A 17954-nucleotide genomic window follows, 5' to 3' on the forward strand; every position below is an offset into this window, starting at 1 on the left:
GTTGCAAGAGTATTGAAAAAAATGAAAGTTCTCATCATTGATGAGGTAAGCATGGTATCAAACTTAATGCTTGCCTTTGTGCATTTAAGAATGCAGCAAATTCTAAAGACAAACTATGACATACTATTTGGAGGAAAACATGTTATAGTTTTTGGGGATCTTCTGCAGCTCACTCCAGTTAAAGGACAACCAGTATTTCAAACTCTTACACATGAAGACACGAAAAAGTCGTTAGGACTTTGAGTATAAAGAACTCATTACCAATATGCGGCAGGCAAATGATGATGATTATGCAAGTATTCTCAAAGATATCAGAATTGGACTACTCACAGAACATGGTAGAAAAGCTTTACAGAGTCGATTGCTATGTAATTTGTTCCCAACAGAACAAATTGTTCCAGAGAAAATATACAAGAAAATTGCTGGAAAAAATACTGTAATCTGCTTAATGCCAACACTACATGAGTGCTCTATATTCAATCAAGAACTTTTGAAATTGGAAAATGAAGAGATTGTCAAACTGGAAGCTGTGGATAAAATACAACATGAAAAAATAACAATTATATTGACAAGCAAATTGACAACTAAATTGGATTCTCTAGAGAAAAACATCTCGAAAACAGCCGGTTTAGAAAAGAATCTTTATGTATGTATGAACTGTCCAGTAATTTTAAGACGTAATTTGGATGTAGAGAAAGGTTTAGTGAATGGAGCTATGGGTAAAGTTGTGGGTTTTGTAAATTACCAGAAAAAAGTTGGAATTGAATTTTTAAAAACGAAATTTGATCAGATTGAAGAGGTTAAAGACATTTGTCGTTGTTCAGTTCGTTTCTTGCTTGTGAAAGACTTACATGTACGTAGGAAGCAGTTTCCATTTTCTCTAGCATATGCTGTAACTATTCACAAATCTCAAGGATTACCTGTAGATCGTGCTTTTGTAAACATTGGATCTACTGTGTTTAAAGAAGGTATGGCATATGTTGCTTTGTGACGAGTGAAAAAATTATCTGGTTTATTCATGATAGACTTTGATGACTCAAAAGTTAGTGCTGATGCAAACTGTGTAAATGAATATAATAGATTAAGAAGAAGCTATGCTCCTCATTTGGGTCAGTATCCTGTGTTTGAAAAACGTGTGTCAGAAAAGGAGAATTGAGAATATCTGTAATAAGGATGTACAGAAGAGAAAACAAAAGGAGAGTGATGTGATTGCATGCAAAAAGAAAAAGGACAGTGTTGAAGAGGTTGTTGGTTGTCATTTTGAAAATAGCTCTGGTGTCAACTGCTACGCTAATGTAGTGCTGAATGTTGTATTTTATCTTGAAATTTTGCAAGAGCAGATAATACTTAATCATGTAAAAAGATTCTGTTCTCTGCTGAGTTTTCTTTTTGAGAAGCTGCGTAATGATAAAACTAAAATAGAAAGTGCTTCTGATGTTAGAAAACTTTTAGATGTATGTTCAGGATGCACACAGTTTACTCAAAATGTCCAGCAAGATGCACAGGAATTCTTGACGTATATGCTTATGGTACTGGAAGATGAAGGGGTAGAAATAGAAAATATGTTTGGTCTCTCTTATAAATGGGAATATAGTTGTAAAAATTGTTTGAACACATGCAGCTCTAATGTTGATTCTGAAAGGTTCATATATTTAACATTACCAGAGAGTAAATCAGTGACTTTTAGTAAATTAGTTAAAGATGCCAATCACAACATGGAATGTTCTCAATGTAAATCAGACATGTTATCAACGTTATTTTTAAATAAATATGGACAGTATGTAATTTTAATGATGCAACGTTGTAGAGCTGATGGTACAAAATTGGACACTTTAATAAAGAAGTTTACAGGACATCAATTATCAATATCTGGAAAAATTTTTGTTGCAGTTGCAATAATTTTCCATGATGGACCTTCTGTAACTTCTGGTCATTACACAGTTTATCTAAAATGTGAAAAAGGCTGGACACTAATGATTCACAATTGATTTTCAAGCAACGTTTGCCTGCAGAATTACCAAATTCCTACTTAATTTTTCTAAAACCAAAATTTTAGATACAAATTGCAGCATCTGAACAAACCATTATTTCGATTTTATTGGATTACCATTGGATATTTCACCAAAAAAGAATTTAAAAATTACCATTTGGCCTCATGGAAAGGTAAAAATTTCTCTTGTGGACTTCTTTGACAGATATTATTTGGGTGTATGTGCTTAAGCAACAAGATTTACAGACGATATTTAATGCAAATAGTTATTGTTAGATGATATTTTTATTATATATATTATATTTCTATCAAGGTATTTTTTACTGAGATGAGATTCAGGGCTTTTTTTAAACAATCTTTCAGATTGTTAATCTTTTTGCCCGCTGTTAAGTGATGAATGCAATTGGTTTCACAATTTGCAGTGAAATTCAATATATTCTGAAAACAGCAAAAAAAGGGCAAAAAATTTCTTTGTTAAATATGAAAATATGTGTACTGTATTCTAAAATGTATTGTTAAATATTAATACTTTTTTTTGCAGATCGAGAAAGAAAATTTAGGAAAATTAATCAATTTTTTGTAGCATTTAATAAAAATCATTTATTTATAATCAAGTTATTTTGTTGGTCAGGTAAGTTTGAAATATCTGTATTTCTCACCCCTTCACTTTCATGCTCTCTTTTTTTCACTTCTCCTCACTCTGCTTTTCTCATTCCCCTTCTCTCCGTCTTCTTCATTTACTGCTGTTTCGTAACTCCCTCGCTCCTTCTCTACTACTCCCCTAGGTTTACTGCCTCCATCACTACTTTTTAAAATATGTATCTCTCCCTGTCTCCATGTGTCTCAGTCATTCTAACTGCCTTACTCCTTCTCAGTTCCTTCCTCTCTGTGTCTGATTCTGTCTCTCTCCCTTTGTCTGTCTTACCCTTAATTTCCATTACATCTCTGGGGCAGATTAACAAGGCCTCTGCGCCACCACTACGTCACTTTTCATAACGTACTGGTGGCGCAGGGAGCTCCTTCATATTTACAAGGAGAGGAAAAGCCACCCTGCGTGACTTTTCCTCTCCACATAAATACAGCCACTTCACACACAGCACTGTGCGTTGAAGGAGCGTTCCATGGGTGTTGTTTTGGGTGTTCCCACGCAACACACAAAGAACTAGACACATCTCCAGGTTTATGAGAAATCGTAACTGTAGAGATGTGTGTGAATGCCAAGCAACTCTAGAGGTGGTGTTGCGAGGCACAACGAGGAGAAATGTTTGTATTTCTTCTCGTTTTTTCCAATTTAAGTGCGTCCTTCATTCTACAGCACGCATTGAAAGAGGAAAAAGCCTTTTGTGATTGTTTTTGTGCAGGAAAGTGTCCCTTCCTGCACAAGAAAAATCTCCCCACCATGCAGGCATCTTTGTACCATGGTGCAAGGAAGCCTGCGCCGGCGCATGGCTGCAGTTTGTAGGCCTGGGCTGGGGAAGCATAGAGATGCGACAAAATACATTTTTTAAAAATAGAATTAAAAAAAAGATTAAGTGTTTGGGGGTTGGTTGGCTCTAATAAGAGACATTGTTTTTTTTTTTAACACCTATAAGTAAGTATCGAACCAGTGTCTAAAGATCAAGAGGAAGACTCTGTTCCCTTCATCTGTGAAATGTACTGTTGCTCTTTGGATTAGAAGCATCATGTGCTGAAGTTCTGAAGTCTCTACACACACAACTGTTACATGATCTAATACTATGCTAGCAGGCAGAAGTCATGTTGGGGGTAGAAATCATTTAGAATGGGTTAAAATATGCAAAAAAAGAAATAAAAAGTGTGTTTCAATTAAAAAAAAAAAAAAAGGTGCAGAACGTGAAAGGGGGGGGGGGTACTGTGTTCCTAACCCCCTACCTTTTGAAATGAGGTCCCTGAAGGACCATGAAGGGTGAATAAATATTTTATTAGATTTAAAAACACAAGGCGTGCGCGCACGGCGGGTGGCGGGGGGGGGGGGGGGGGGGGAGGGAGACAAAAAAATTATAAAATTTAAAAAAAATTAAAATGTAAGGTGGCTCTAAAAAGAGCCGTTGTGTTAATAGAGGGACAGAGGAAGTAAAGAATGGCAAAATTATATGGTGCTGCACTTGTGCTGCTGTATCTTATTATCTATTAGGGAAATGCTGGACTCCCCAATAGCAATAAGTGCATAACAAGTATTGCACCGTATATGCACCCTCTCAAACATAAGGTGAATGTCCAGAGGAGCAGAAGAAGGTGACGCTCCCACCGGAGAGGAAGTACTCGGCTGAGCTGCCGATGATGTACTCGGCTGAGCTTCTGCGGATGTGCTCGGCTGAGCTGCTTGAGGGGTTCCTCTAGTAGCTCGAGCAAAAGTCACAGGATGTACATCCCTGTGCCTGAACATAGTGAAGATACTAAAAGAGTACTTCTTCTTAGGATCTCCTCTAGATAAGACACGCCCACAAAGTTTGCAGGTGACTTTGGGAGCATTGACTTTTTTCTGCCCCTCTGGAAATGTAAAATATTGCCAGACAAAAGAATCTTTGTTTCCTCTGTCTGTCTGACAAGGCTCTCCTGCTCACTCCCAGAAGATGACTGCTGCTCTGCCATTGTATCACAAAAACAGTTCAGCTCCTTCTCCCAGGAAATCAGAAGTAATAATGAGGGGAATGGGTGTGGTCTTGGAAGTTTCTGAAAATGAAAGTACTTTAAACCAATGAAAAGTGTTGTTTCTTAATCACATGAATTACCGTGCGCGCAACGTACGCTTACGGTGCGCGCACGGTACAAGTACGCATGCGCGTACGTAAGACGCGCGCATACGGAGCATGCGCGTACGGCGGACCCGCGTAAGGAGGACGCGTGCATGGAGTCCGCGCGTACGCATCGCAGACGCAGTACGCATGCGTACGTAAATCACGTACGCATACGCACACTGAACACGTAGCCAAGCAAACTACGTGCGCGCACTGTACTTGTACTGTACCCTTTAAAAAAACAAAACAAAAAAACAATGTTTAGAGGTTTGTAGAATATATTAACTATGCTGTTCAATTATATCTAAAAAATTTTTAAAAAAGGTGAGCCATTCCATATTGCAGGATACATTAAATCTATAATTATATACATAGGTAGCATATTGTAAAAAAAATATATAAAAAAAAAAATGCATTTAAAAAACTTTGCTAATTCACTGAAAAAACCATAGGTTTCACACACGTTATAGTTGGGAATTAGCATTTAAAAAACCTTGCAAATTCACTAAAAAATCCATAGGTTTCACACGTTATAGTTAGCTGGACATTTCGTTCGTAAAAAACCAATGAAATTCCCCCGTTATAGTTAGTTCAGCTAACTATAACTCGCGCGCCGCCAATCCACTGCTGATGACGTCACATATTACATCACTCATGACATGGTCACTGACATCACTCATGACATCACTGATGACATCTCAAATGACATCACTGATGACATCACTGTTCATCCTTGTGATAAATTACCACATTTTCTCACACTGTAACAAACTTTCAAACACCGACTGAAAATTTCAGAGTTCCATTCTCAAAACCATACGTACTCAAATACCAATAACTAGATACTCGCTTATTAACTCTTAGGTCTACATACAACTCCACTCATTCACCTGTACAGTCACTCATACTTACAGTCACTCCATACAAGACTATCATATGCATTTAGACACCTATATAGACACACACACCGCCAATCATCCATTGAGGTACTAACACACCTACTCAGTCGTGCAAGTAATTAAACACAGTCCAGTTTACTCAGCTATACAGTTAAACACACTCAAGTTCACTTACTCTTAAAAATAGTACCACATTCTTACACTCTTATACAATAATTGATACAAGCACACACGCATCCATACAGCCACTCTCACAATCACACACTCACATATACCCACTTGTATACTCTTACACGCATATATACTGCCTTTCAGATATGTAGTTAGTCACAAATGTACCTGTGAGATATACATTCAATCCCTAACACACCCATACATACACTCACTCAACCATACAGTCCATCACAGATGCACTCTTAAAACCATGCACCCATAGAATCACCCACTGAAACACATCTATGCACAGAGTAACACACACCCTACCCACACACACAGGCAACCATACAGATACTCAGACAACCAATCAATAACCCATATAGACACTCATATAGCTAATTACAAAACCATGGAGCAATTTAGACACCAACACACAGACACATACAGGCATTTACACAGTTAAGTCACTAGTCTGCAGTAAGATGCATTTAATGACTCACTTATAGACTCAGTTATACACCACAGAAAATCATCCATATACACACTTGTACACCCACTCATTCTTCAACAGGCCTTTCCCTATATATATTAAACATATTAAAATTGTTAAGAAACACAAACTCAATGGATGATGTCATTTGAGATGTCATCAGTGATGTCACTGACCAGGTCATGAGTGATGTAATATCGGACGTCATCAGCAGAGGATTGCGGTCGCGTGAGTTATAGTTAGCTGAACTAACTATAACGGGGGAATTTCAATGGTTTTTCACGAGTGAAATGTCCAGCTAACTATAACGTGTGTGAAACCTATGGTTTTTTCAGTGAATTTGTACGGTTTTTTAAATGCTAATTTATGTATTTTTTTTTTTTAAGTTTTTTCACCGTGCGCGTACCGTACACGCACGGTGCGCGCGCTGTGGGCACGGTGCGCAGTTCGCAGAATTTTTCCTTTTCTACCGTACGCGCACGCTACGCGTACTCCGCGATTTTTCGCAAAAAAATTAAAGGAAATTTTGGCCCTTGGGGGTCCTTCTGGGACCCCCTGACAAAGGCTAGGGGGTCAGGAACTGTCCACCCTGCCCCCTTTTCACGTTCTCCACCTTTGTTTTTCACCCCCTCAGACTGCGAGAGACAAAATGGCGGCCGACACTTCCTGGTTTCGTCCGATTCGAATGTTTACTAAGATCTAACAACCAATCAGAATCGCGCTCGCGCACGGCAGCGTGCGCGTACGGTAAGTTTTACCGTACGCGCACGGTGCGCGCTTATAGATATATATATATGCTTTTAAATGCTATTTTCTCAGGAAATACTGAACAGATTTACACCAGACCTGCAAAAGGCACATCCCTGACCTGAGGACTACCTCTCTGCCAAATTTCAAGTAATTCTATTCAGCCGTTCGGGCTGTAGCTTGGACTAAAGGTTCTATGGAAAAATGCATGGGGAAAACGCGTTTTGGGACCCCCCCTTTTTCTCAGCCCCCGCTTGACGAATCCCCCCGAGACTTTCAGGGAAGGAGCGGAGCGGGGCACCCCACCTATTTTGTAAATTTCGCGAGGATTCGTCAATCGGCGCCAAAGTTATTCCAAATAGAATGTTGCGGATTTCCTATGGAAACATGATCCAAACTATAACTATCTGCTGGCGACTGCCAGTAGATAATGCGCGTGTGTGTATATATATATATATATATATATATATATATATATATATATATATATATATATATATATATATATATATATATATATATATATACACACACACACACATCTGTGTGGTGTCCTTTCATTTGGTAATTCAAGAGATTTTAAAAGTAAAACAAGCTGCTTTACGTTCCTCTAAAGACTTCGCCTGAAGGCTGCTCTCCACAGCTACGACTAGGATATCTTCTTAAACAGGTTGTCTTAAACCTATCTACCATAAGAGTCGAATTGTACTGGTGCAAGGTGACCACTTTAACTAGTGACCAGCATATACCAGGCCAACTTCTCACAGGGTGGTGATAGCTGATTGGTTATTCTCTAGAGTTTGGTCCTCATTACAAAAGGACCTGGATATGTTACTAATGTGAGGCCTTTGGCCTATCCCTCTATATGTCTAGTGAGACATTACTTTTTTTATGTACCGGGGACTCCCATCCCGACGACGGGGAATCATTCAGGCATGTGAATCTATGAAGGAAACCCCAATACTGGATAACTAGGGCTCCTACCATTGATATGAGTTGGAAGTGGGGGTCCTAGTCACTTACCGCCGCCACCAAATTCTGGAGGTGGGAGTCCCTGTCCCATACCGCTGTTGCCTGGTGCGAAATTCGGACCCCTCGTTTCAATGTCAGGCTAAGTAAGGACACCATCTGAGAAAGGCCTGCTCACCCCCTTAGTAGCTTGGCACGAACAGCAAGGCTTATCTACAAGGCTCGAGTGGACAGTATGTGCAACCACACTCACAGCAACCCACTGATGTCACCACAAAGACTTCACACAAGTTTTTATAAAACAAGTATAATCTTTATATAAGAAGATATACGATATGGCCACACGATATAAAACCAACATATAATAATGGGTAGTATTCCCTCTGGTGGACTGGTAGGTTCTAATCCCAACCACCGCTTCTAACCAACAGTTAAGTTCACTTCTAACCGTTTCCAAAAGGTTAGGCAGGTCATATTGCTAGAATCACACACATTGCAAAAGAAAGGAAATACTGCAATGCGTAACGATATTCCACCGTACTGTGTACTAGAGAAACAATGCCACATATAGCGCCACAATCATGTACTTTGCAATAGAAGGAATAATGCAATGCTTATTACCAGCATGCCCTGTGCAAGGAAGAAACAAAGCAATGCGTCACGCTACAATCCTGTACTCTGCAAGGAGAAACAATGCAATGCGCCACGTTATAATCATGTTTTGTGCAAAGAGAAACAATGCCATGTGCTACGTTACAATCATGTACTCTGCAAGGGTAAAATAACAGTGCATAGCGCACCAAGCATGTAGATTGTCAAGCACAAATATAGTCAGTGGTCATACGACAGTTCGATAGTTCGTTAGCAGCAGTAATGCAAAGTGTAATAAAACCGTTTTAGGTGCTCCGTTAACAGTTGCCCCCAATCATTGATCAACGAGGACACAAAAGTACCACTTCTCACTCCGGCCCCAGTACTGCCCCTCCGTGGGCCAGCACGGGCCTAGATCCGAGCCGAAGCAACAGGCTTGCGCAGCTGACAGAAGCGAGAGGCCGAAAGAGTGTCCCTCCGGGCCCGCACCGCACCCCAGGTGGTGATCCACGTTACCTGGGGGGGGCGCGACCCCACTCTCCTCTCCTCCTTCAGCGCCTTGGGCCTTGATCCAGAACTCCGTCAAATGGGCACGTGAGCTCAGGCCGGCGGCTCTGCTGCTCCGGGGCTGCCGGTCCAGGCCGCTACTGTTTCACTCCGAAGGCACGATGACCTGGCCCTCTTTCCAGCAAACTCAGTAGACACCGAGACCTGCCCTCAGCACTGTGGAGACATACTTTGATTTCGGTGCACACACCACCCAGGCACCCCTCACCAGCGCCTGGGGTTGCAATGCGACACGCACTTTGCACGTCCGAGACTCGCCTCTTCCCTGGTGCACACGATGGCCAGGCGCTCTTCACCAACGCCCTGGATGCACCACGACACGCTCCTTACACACCCACGATCACAAGGCACAAGTTCTGAGGGTCTCAAGCTGCAAAAGCAGGCACACACCGCGTTGCTTGGGACTTCTCTGGAAACTTTTATGTTCCTGTGTTTCCAAACAGGGAGCCAGCTCACCTCGGGGCCCTTAGGGTTCAGGACAGCACAGTCCTGTTCAAGAAGGGGGGGGGGGCACCACCCACTGCAATGCCCCTTCAATCTCTTCCTTAGTAAAAGCTACAAACTGCAGGCCAGCCCCAGATCACGAAGCAAGGGTCAGTCCTATCCAGCAGTCTCTTCAGCAACTTCTTCCTTTGCAGAGGTTCTTCTTGACCATAAAAAAGGTCACAGCCTCTGCAGACTTGACCTGTCCATTTCGCCTTTCAAAACGACACCAAATTCTAGGAGTTTCAGTTCTTTTAGTCATACCACTTCAGGTCTTTGAAGGTGTTTGTGCTCAGGGGTCCCTGACCCCTCCCCAAATCAGTTCTGGGTGTCTCCTTCCCAGTGTCACCTTTCTCCCTTTGATACTGGGGGTCTAGATCCTTTATCACTCAGCTGGAGATGGGTCAATTGGTTTATAGCAGCAGCCCAGGCCTTTCCACCTCTCGGGCTTCTCCTCCCCCTACTCTCCAGATGCAGGGCAGCCTGGTGTCATCTCAACTCTTCCATGGGTCAAGACCTCTCCCAGCTCCTCTCACCTCACAGATCCAGACTGTCCATCCGCATTCAGCAGACACACACAGAAATGCTTGAGCACAAAACTCAGCCACTTTCTAAAAGAGTAGTGTATCAGCACACAGTGACAAAACCACCTTCACAGAAAGATGTGTTATGACACTGAGTTCATACATACTAAACTTCACCTCTCCATTATAAACTTACAGGAAACTAGGATATCAAGTCACAATACCCAGCCTCCCCCATTCTGTCCTATGGGCCCAATGGTCTTTCACCAGTGAACACAAAATGGAGTGCTTTTCATTGTCAGAACATAGCACACACCTCAGTATATGTTCTGCCTTTTACTTACACTGTACCCTGCCCAGGGGTTACCCATGACCTACCACAGGGGTGCCCCATGTGTATGCAAAAAGGAAAGTAAGGCCTGACAAGTGGTTGCACTTGTCAGGACAACATGCTAACTTAGCACTCTGCACGCAGGCCCTACACTGAAGGCCTGAGTTCCCTTCTCTGCGCGCCTTTGCATTACTAGCCCCTGCACAGACAGTGCACATCACTAGGGACTCTACTAGTAAGGCAAACATACTAATCATGGCCAACCAATTACCACTACACTTTACATAGGGAACCCTTGTACTTTGACACTGATCAGCAGTGGCAAAGAACCCAAAGCATCTAAATTGGCAACTATGTCAGGAAAACGGTCTAGGGGAAAGCAAAAAGTTTAGGGAACGTTAGCCAAAAAGGCCAAATCCTACAATATGGTTAACAAATCACATTTTTTAAATATTCATAGCAATTTTATATTATTAAATATACCGGACAGAGCCCACCTGCTACATAATAAAGGACTAGCAAGCTAGACCATGGATTGAGGGCTCTGCTGACTAAACCACTACATGTATGACGATGGTGTTGATGCAGCGCAGCTGCTGTGTTTTCAACTAGAGTAATTCCTGAAATGATTTCATACAAGAGAGGCGCCAGTAGAATGGAGCATATGCAGTGCTTGAATAATGCTATTCATTCTCATTGCTCCTCTAAAAATTTGGATATTTATTTAAGTTGAAGTGTGCCGGTACACACCTCTGAAAACAGGGACTGTCCTGGAAATTCCGGGTTGTCAGGTCACCAGATTATCGGCAAGCAAACACCATCTTGGTAAGTCCCATCATTGGGGGTTGTTGATTTTTTTCCTTAAATAGATATTAAATAAGCCAAACCCAGAACACTCAAAATGATGAGGGTGCCTTTATTTTGTTTTATTCAAGGATCCAAGATGAATTGGTAAATTTAAAAAAAGTTGAGTTTTGTCCCCCCAAAGGCAGGTGGGAGAAGTAACATGGAGGGCTCAGGTGGGGGAAGTTACAATGGGTTGGAAGCACAAAGGGGATAGGGGAAGCAACACAGAGTGTGGGGAAGAAGCAAGAGAGAGAAAGACAGACATCTGAGGATTGGGAGAGAAGCACATGCACAAGAGTGCAACAAGAGGACAGGTGGGGAGAGAAGTACACAAGGGAGACAGCTAGAAAAACACGTGGACTCTATTGAACTGCTCCAGCCAAAAAAAACAAAAAAAGTAGTTCAATAAAAGTGAGTAGTGGAAAGACAAGTAAAGAGGGTATGCGCCAGGGGAGATACAAGGTGGCCACGGGAAAGCACTGAATAGGAAGCAAATCAGAGTGATGATAATGCCAGACAATGGTAAGCAATGGGAGGTCTTTAAGCCCACTGTAAGACCTGGTAAACTGCCCTACTCCACTATTATGCAGCCCTGGGGCTAAGAGTGTCCCAGTGTTTAGGAATCTCTTGCCTTCAGGATTATCAGAGTGAATCATAAATCTGCATTTGGTTTTAGTAGAGGTTTCAATGGCAGGCCTGAACAACAAGTGATTGACTATGTACCCATCATACCTTTGTAGCACAAATGCTCTTTAATACACGAAAGACAATATTTGATTGTAATGGGATTAATGTAGTCACACTGTACAAGTAGTTTTCCATTCTGCAAACTGCTTTGTCTTATATTACAAAGAAAGAACGCTCAGATACCTTATGATAATGTATGTATCTATATTACACAAAACCTCTGCATTGTCACCGACATTATAGAATGATGGTTTATTAACTGTAAAACGTCAAAAAAACATTTTTAAAATCATATGATTGACTGACAAATGAAAACAAATCTGAAAAGGGACCTTTCAACAGATATCCATCTTGGAAACAGCATACTAAGGAATACCCTCTACAGAATATCTTATGGAAGAGAAGGAGTGCTAGAAGAATACGATCAGTGGAACACAACCAGGAAGTAATTGTGTCACTAACACTTCATCCATCTTCCTTGTTACAATCCTTCTATAATGCAAAACACTTGTGTATTCCTAATGAATTAACACATGTAAACTAGTGTGCTGTAACAGACCCAAAAATTACCAATCGGAACTCACATCAAGTTTTAGTGGGAGGTAAATGTGACCCAAGATGCGCAAGTGCCAGCCCGATTAATTGGTATATCTAGCTATAATTATTTTTTGAAACACAAAGGTTAAAGATTAGTTATTCTTAGCAAAACACATTTTCCCTATACAAACCAAGTTCAAACTACACAAACTAAAAATTCTAAAGTTATAGTTATTACTCTCATTTACAATGTATCCACCACCTTCAAATTATTATAAGGAGCAGGTCTTGTTACACACTTGCCTGGTATACGATGTCCACTAATTTAAGTGGGCACCTTGCACCAGTCCAGACAACCCTTATGGTGATTTAAGAGGTCTTAGACAACCTTAGAAGGCTCTCTAAGTTGTAGCTGTGGAGAGCAGCCTCAGGCTTACACCAGGAGTGTAAAGCAGCTTGGTTTACCAGAATGCAATCTTATAGTATAGATTACGTGACAACGGATCACACAAGTTATTTATAATAATATGCATTTATTACAATATACTCTCTAACATGTTTAGATATCTCCTACCCAGAGATAATCACAATTCACACAATACTTTGCAAAGAAACGCAGTAAATAGCACAGAATACACAGTGGACCCCAGGAATTTGATCACTTCCCCCTCTGTGCCCCATAATATTAAATCTCAGAAATAGTCAAATATTAGACAATTCAATTTTGGTATTCTATGTTACAGATGGAACTATAACATTCCCACATATATGGAGGAAATGTAACAACCTTAATATATTATCAGACCGGATTTCAATCAACTAAAGAATTTCTTCCATAGATAAAAATATATTAATAAGCGGTAAGCCACCACTATCTCGCCTCAATAAGTAGTGACAATAAAGGGGACGAGAATCAATGGTAACCTATAATAATTTCTGCCTTGACTGTAGAACTACTCCCTGATAGAATATTTGATTGATGACATCGATCTCGATAATGTAGTACCTCTTTGAACCAGAGACAATTGCACGTTTAAAGACTTATGTAGGTTCCATTATTTTTTTTGTGTTTTTTTTCTTATTCTGGTGCAGTCACATTGCATTTTCACTTCTCACTCATTTATTTTATGTACATCACAAAAAGGAATTATTCTCACAGCTTTCACCCTTTAGAGCACACTAGGGATCTTCAAACTTCTTTGAGCTATATTTCAAGACAATTTCCTTATGTAAACACGGAAGTAGGTTATCAGGAGCAATCAGATGACGTTAGTAAACTTTGTTTTATGGGCGCTTTATAGGATGAATTTGAAACAAGTCGACTGTTCTTCAAAAGTATTGTAGCAAATGACATTCCCCAGTCTTATGTAAATTATTATTGTATTGTTGCAGAGAACCCCCAGGCCACTATACAGATGTAAAGTAATATTTTCTTGGTCCTGAAGAAGGTGATACAAAACTGTTGTTTTTACCGAAACGTGCGTAGACCAGTGACCACACATCTGGGAGTCCTACCCAAGAATCAAACAAAAGAAGAACCAGAAACAAATTGAATGGACTAGTGAATGTTTAATCCGGATTCTGATAATTATGATGGATAGTAACAACGAGTAGGACCTCATTACAGATGAGTGTTTATTGTCATTTTTGTGTAGTATGATTGATAATATGTGTGATGAGAATGAAAGGGGAGAATGGAAGGATAATGGTGTCATATGGGGGTTACTAAAACTTGGATCAAAATAGAGATCCTATTTTCCATTTCCTTTCCAATTCAAATACTGATATGAATTTGTCTTTATTTGTACATTTTTATGACCAGATGAGTTTAAAATATTCAAAAAGGATTTAACATTTAAAAAAAAAAAAAATGTTTTGATAAATAAAAAAACTAGAAAAGAAAGCAGTTTTTGTGATGAGACTTGGTTTCATGGGGAAATGTCTATTTTTGAATAATTACCATTTTTGAAATTAGATAGGCCAGATAAGAGGTTGTTTCATATGTATTTACCCCAGGAGGACCAAACCATAAACTAAGAAAGTGGTATAAGAACCACTACTCGGGTCAAGACAGTGTTGAGAGGACATAGAAGTGCTGGGGACCCAAAGAACCACCCAAGGTGAGTACATGGGGAACCCACGGAGTGTGTGTGCAGTGTGGGAACACGACTGCGTGCTCCGTACAACTCTATGGGTAAGTCGCATTTTTAGAGATTAAGGACCCTTCCCAGTGGACTCTGAAGAAATCCCGTGAAAGACAGAAGGTTGGAGTGCCACCCCACCCGTGGATACCCTAGTACCCACGTTACCTACACCAGGGAAGTCGGGTACATAGGTGTGAAGTGGTGTCGGAAACCGCAGTCTAACCCAATAGAGGAGTTCAGGAAAGTGCCGCTGCTGAAGAAGGAGAAAGTGTCTGGTGCAATCCGAAGGTGGATTCGAGATGAGAGGCACCTGCAAGCAGAGGGGACAGAGTGTCACTTAAGAGTGACCAGGAGAGTTGGAAGACGAACGCCCTCCAATGTCGGGTGTTGCAGGATGGATGACAATGACCTTGACTCTTCAGCTGTGAGGACCAGGCGACACCGAGGAAGACCAGGAGACGTGCATGAGCTGTCCCACGTCGGATGTTGAGTGCTGAGGTGTTGGTGTCTGGCGGGAGCACCAACAAGCCTTGGCAAATGCAACCAACACAAGTCGAAGAAGGTGAAATGTCAGGACCAGCAAGGTCCAGGGGACTCACCACAAGCAGGGGAGTCAGAGCAGGCCTGAGCAATCAGGGGAGCCGAAAAGAAACAAAGATGACCCTCAATTGGACCCACAAGCCGGAGGCACTGGAGTCGCGAGAGGACCTCAAGCAGCTCACCAAAAGATGCAGGCCACGATGCACACGATGCGGCTGAAGATTCTGGTCACTGGAGCTGCTAGAGGTTGGGGCTACTTGGAGCCCGAAGAACTTCTTGGAAGGAAGCCAACAAGCCTTGGCAACTGCAAGTTGGCGCGGAGCACAGGTGGATTTCCTGCCCACAGGCCTTGGAAGGTTCACGTATGATGCACAGGCACAGACGATGCAGCAGACTGGAAGGGAGACTGAGTCGAGCCCAAACAAAGTCCAGAATGCCAAGACGGTAGAAGAAGTGGTGTCTGATCTGAATCTTGTCCCACGACAAATCTAGGGACCCACCCCCAGGTATGCCCTTAAGTACCCCAAGGAAAGGCTTGGGCCGATTCATGGGACCCTCCCAAGGGAAGGGTCTGGACAGGGGGGGGGGGGGGGGGGGGGGGGGTAAGAGAAGGTTACTCCCAGGTCCTTTGTCCGGTTTTGCGCTAGAGCGGGAGCCAACGGCAGACTGAGTGGCTCTGGCAAGCGCATCCACCCTACCCCAATACACTAAATACTGTCTGGGAGGTGGTCACACCTCCTTGTGACAGGATACCTATGGTTCTGCCTTCCTCTGCTAGAGCTTGACTCAGCAGCAGGAGGGCAGAATAGGGTCTCTGGTCGCCAGCAACCATTTTGTGCTGTCCAGGTCAAGAAGGCTGGTACCGGGAGCACAGAGAGCCTAACGGTGGGCTCTTCCAGTGCTTGGAATCACACCTCCCACACCGTTTGGGGTGTTGGGGTATGATTCCAACATGTTTGATAACCAAACATGATAGGATTTGTTGAAGCCAGTTTCGAGATGGTCATCGCGTAATTACGCGGTGCCACTCTATATAGTATATGGCTGCTTCACTTATAACCCGGGAAATGAACTCCGTAGGCTGTAGGGGTGTCCTGCTCATGCAGGGCCACCCTCACACTCAGAACCAAGCACCCTGCCTTCAGGATTGATAAGGCCTGCTATAAGGGTTACTTATATGTTTTAAGTGCAGTGACACTATATATAGGAAACATATCTTAAATAAGTGGTGCTAGCACCAACTTACACAGGCTGCAATGGCAGGCCTGTAGTTCCATTTTGAAAGGTCTCCCATGGGTGGCATAATGCATGCTTGAGGCCATGGGGGGTCCCGGGCTGCCATTTTGTTCTGCTTTTTTTTTTTTTTTTTTAATCAATCCTGCGCACCGCACCCCCTTCCCCCAATTATTTAAATGGGTTGGTGGGAGGGGGCAGCCCCCCCTTAACAAATGCTTTGTCAGCCGGGGGAAAGGGGTCCTCGGGCCGAAAACGGTTCGGGCAGGGAGGGAGGCTGTACAGCCCCTCCCCTTGAAGAATGTGGCCAGACCCCCATTTGGGGTATTTTGCGACTCTGCGAGAGTCCCTCTCCAACCATCCAGATATGTAACTATTTTTTAACCTTAATTCCTCAAAACGAATGACTAGATTATAACTAAAATCACAAAAAGCACAATCTGAATACCAGGATCAAGCTTCCTGCCAAAAATGGTGTAATTCCCTTTTCAGCAGTTTTTGCAATGGCGCTTCTTTAAAAAAAAAAAAAAACAAAGAAAAGAAGTCTATGGAAAACGAATGAGGATTTTTCTTTTTGCGACCCTCTTTTTTTTTCCCCTCCGGTCCGCTTGACGGATTACATTGAAGTATAGAGAGAAGATGGACCTTGTATCATTTGGAAGTCAATTTTTTTTTTGGAGCAATTGGTTCTTGTCCATGGTGGCTGGGGTAATTCTGAATGGCTCAATGCTCAGAAGGGGGTTAACATTTATGCCAAGGTTTCTCGTCAATGGTGACCAGAGGTGGAACGGTGGAAGATATTGAGTAAGAGATATAGGTGCTGTTTATGCAGGGAAATAGATCATGTACCTCCTGATTGAGGGAGAGCAGAGTGCCATCCATGCCAGTTCGCTGTAGGGCCGATGGAGAACATAGCTTAAAGGCTTGGGGTAAAGACAGGACTAGAGAAGATAATTAGTGCATCATCTGCAAAGAGAAAAGAAAATCCAAAGCATGGTATCCAAAGGAGGAAATGAGGACACAAAAACGTGGTGTAGAGAGAAAATGCAAAGGATCCAGGACTGAACTCTGTTGGATGCTAACTGGCAAAGCATTTGGTGACTGGAATGAAGATTGAAAAAATAGAAGCTCAGCTCTTTGTTAGTGACACAAACAGTGATAAGGGCAGATAGCAGGGTAGAATGGTAAGAGGTAGCGAAAACAGCTGAGAGGTCTGGGAAAATCAGGACAGAAGACATGTGGTTAGGATAGGCTGAGGAAATTGAATTGTTTAAATAGTTAAAGTGCAGTTAAAGAGGAGTGGAGAGACTGAAAACCGAATAATAGGGGGATAGAATAAGCTAAGAGAGGTGAGAAATAAGAGGATACAATTACATATCGGACGCATCAAGACTGGAGAACAAAGGAAGTTGGGAAACAGACCGTTAAGACAGGGTTGATAGCGGATTTTAAAGACAGATTAGC

At 42.0% G+C, this 17954-nt stretch overlaps 1 protein-coding gene across 1 annotated transcript in view; it reads right to left on the reverse strand.

The window, feature by feature from the left end:
* Window positions 1–17954, reverse strand: part of NUDT5 (nudix hydrolase 5) — a 304683-nt gene that overhangs the window by 177431 nt on the left and 109298 nt on the right. The window lies entirely within an intron of this gene.

The sequence above is a fragment of the Triturus cristatus genome, chromosome 4_1 (genome assembly GCF_964204655.1).
Source record: "Triturus cristatus chromosome 4_1, aTriCri1.1, whole genome shotgun sequence".
NCBI lineage: Eukaryota > Metazoa > Chordata > Amphibia > Caudata > Salamandridae > Triturus > Triturus cristatus.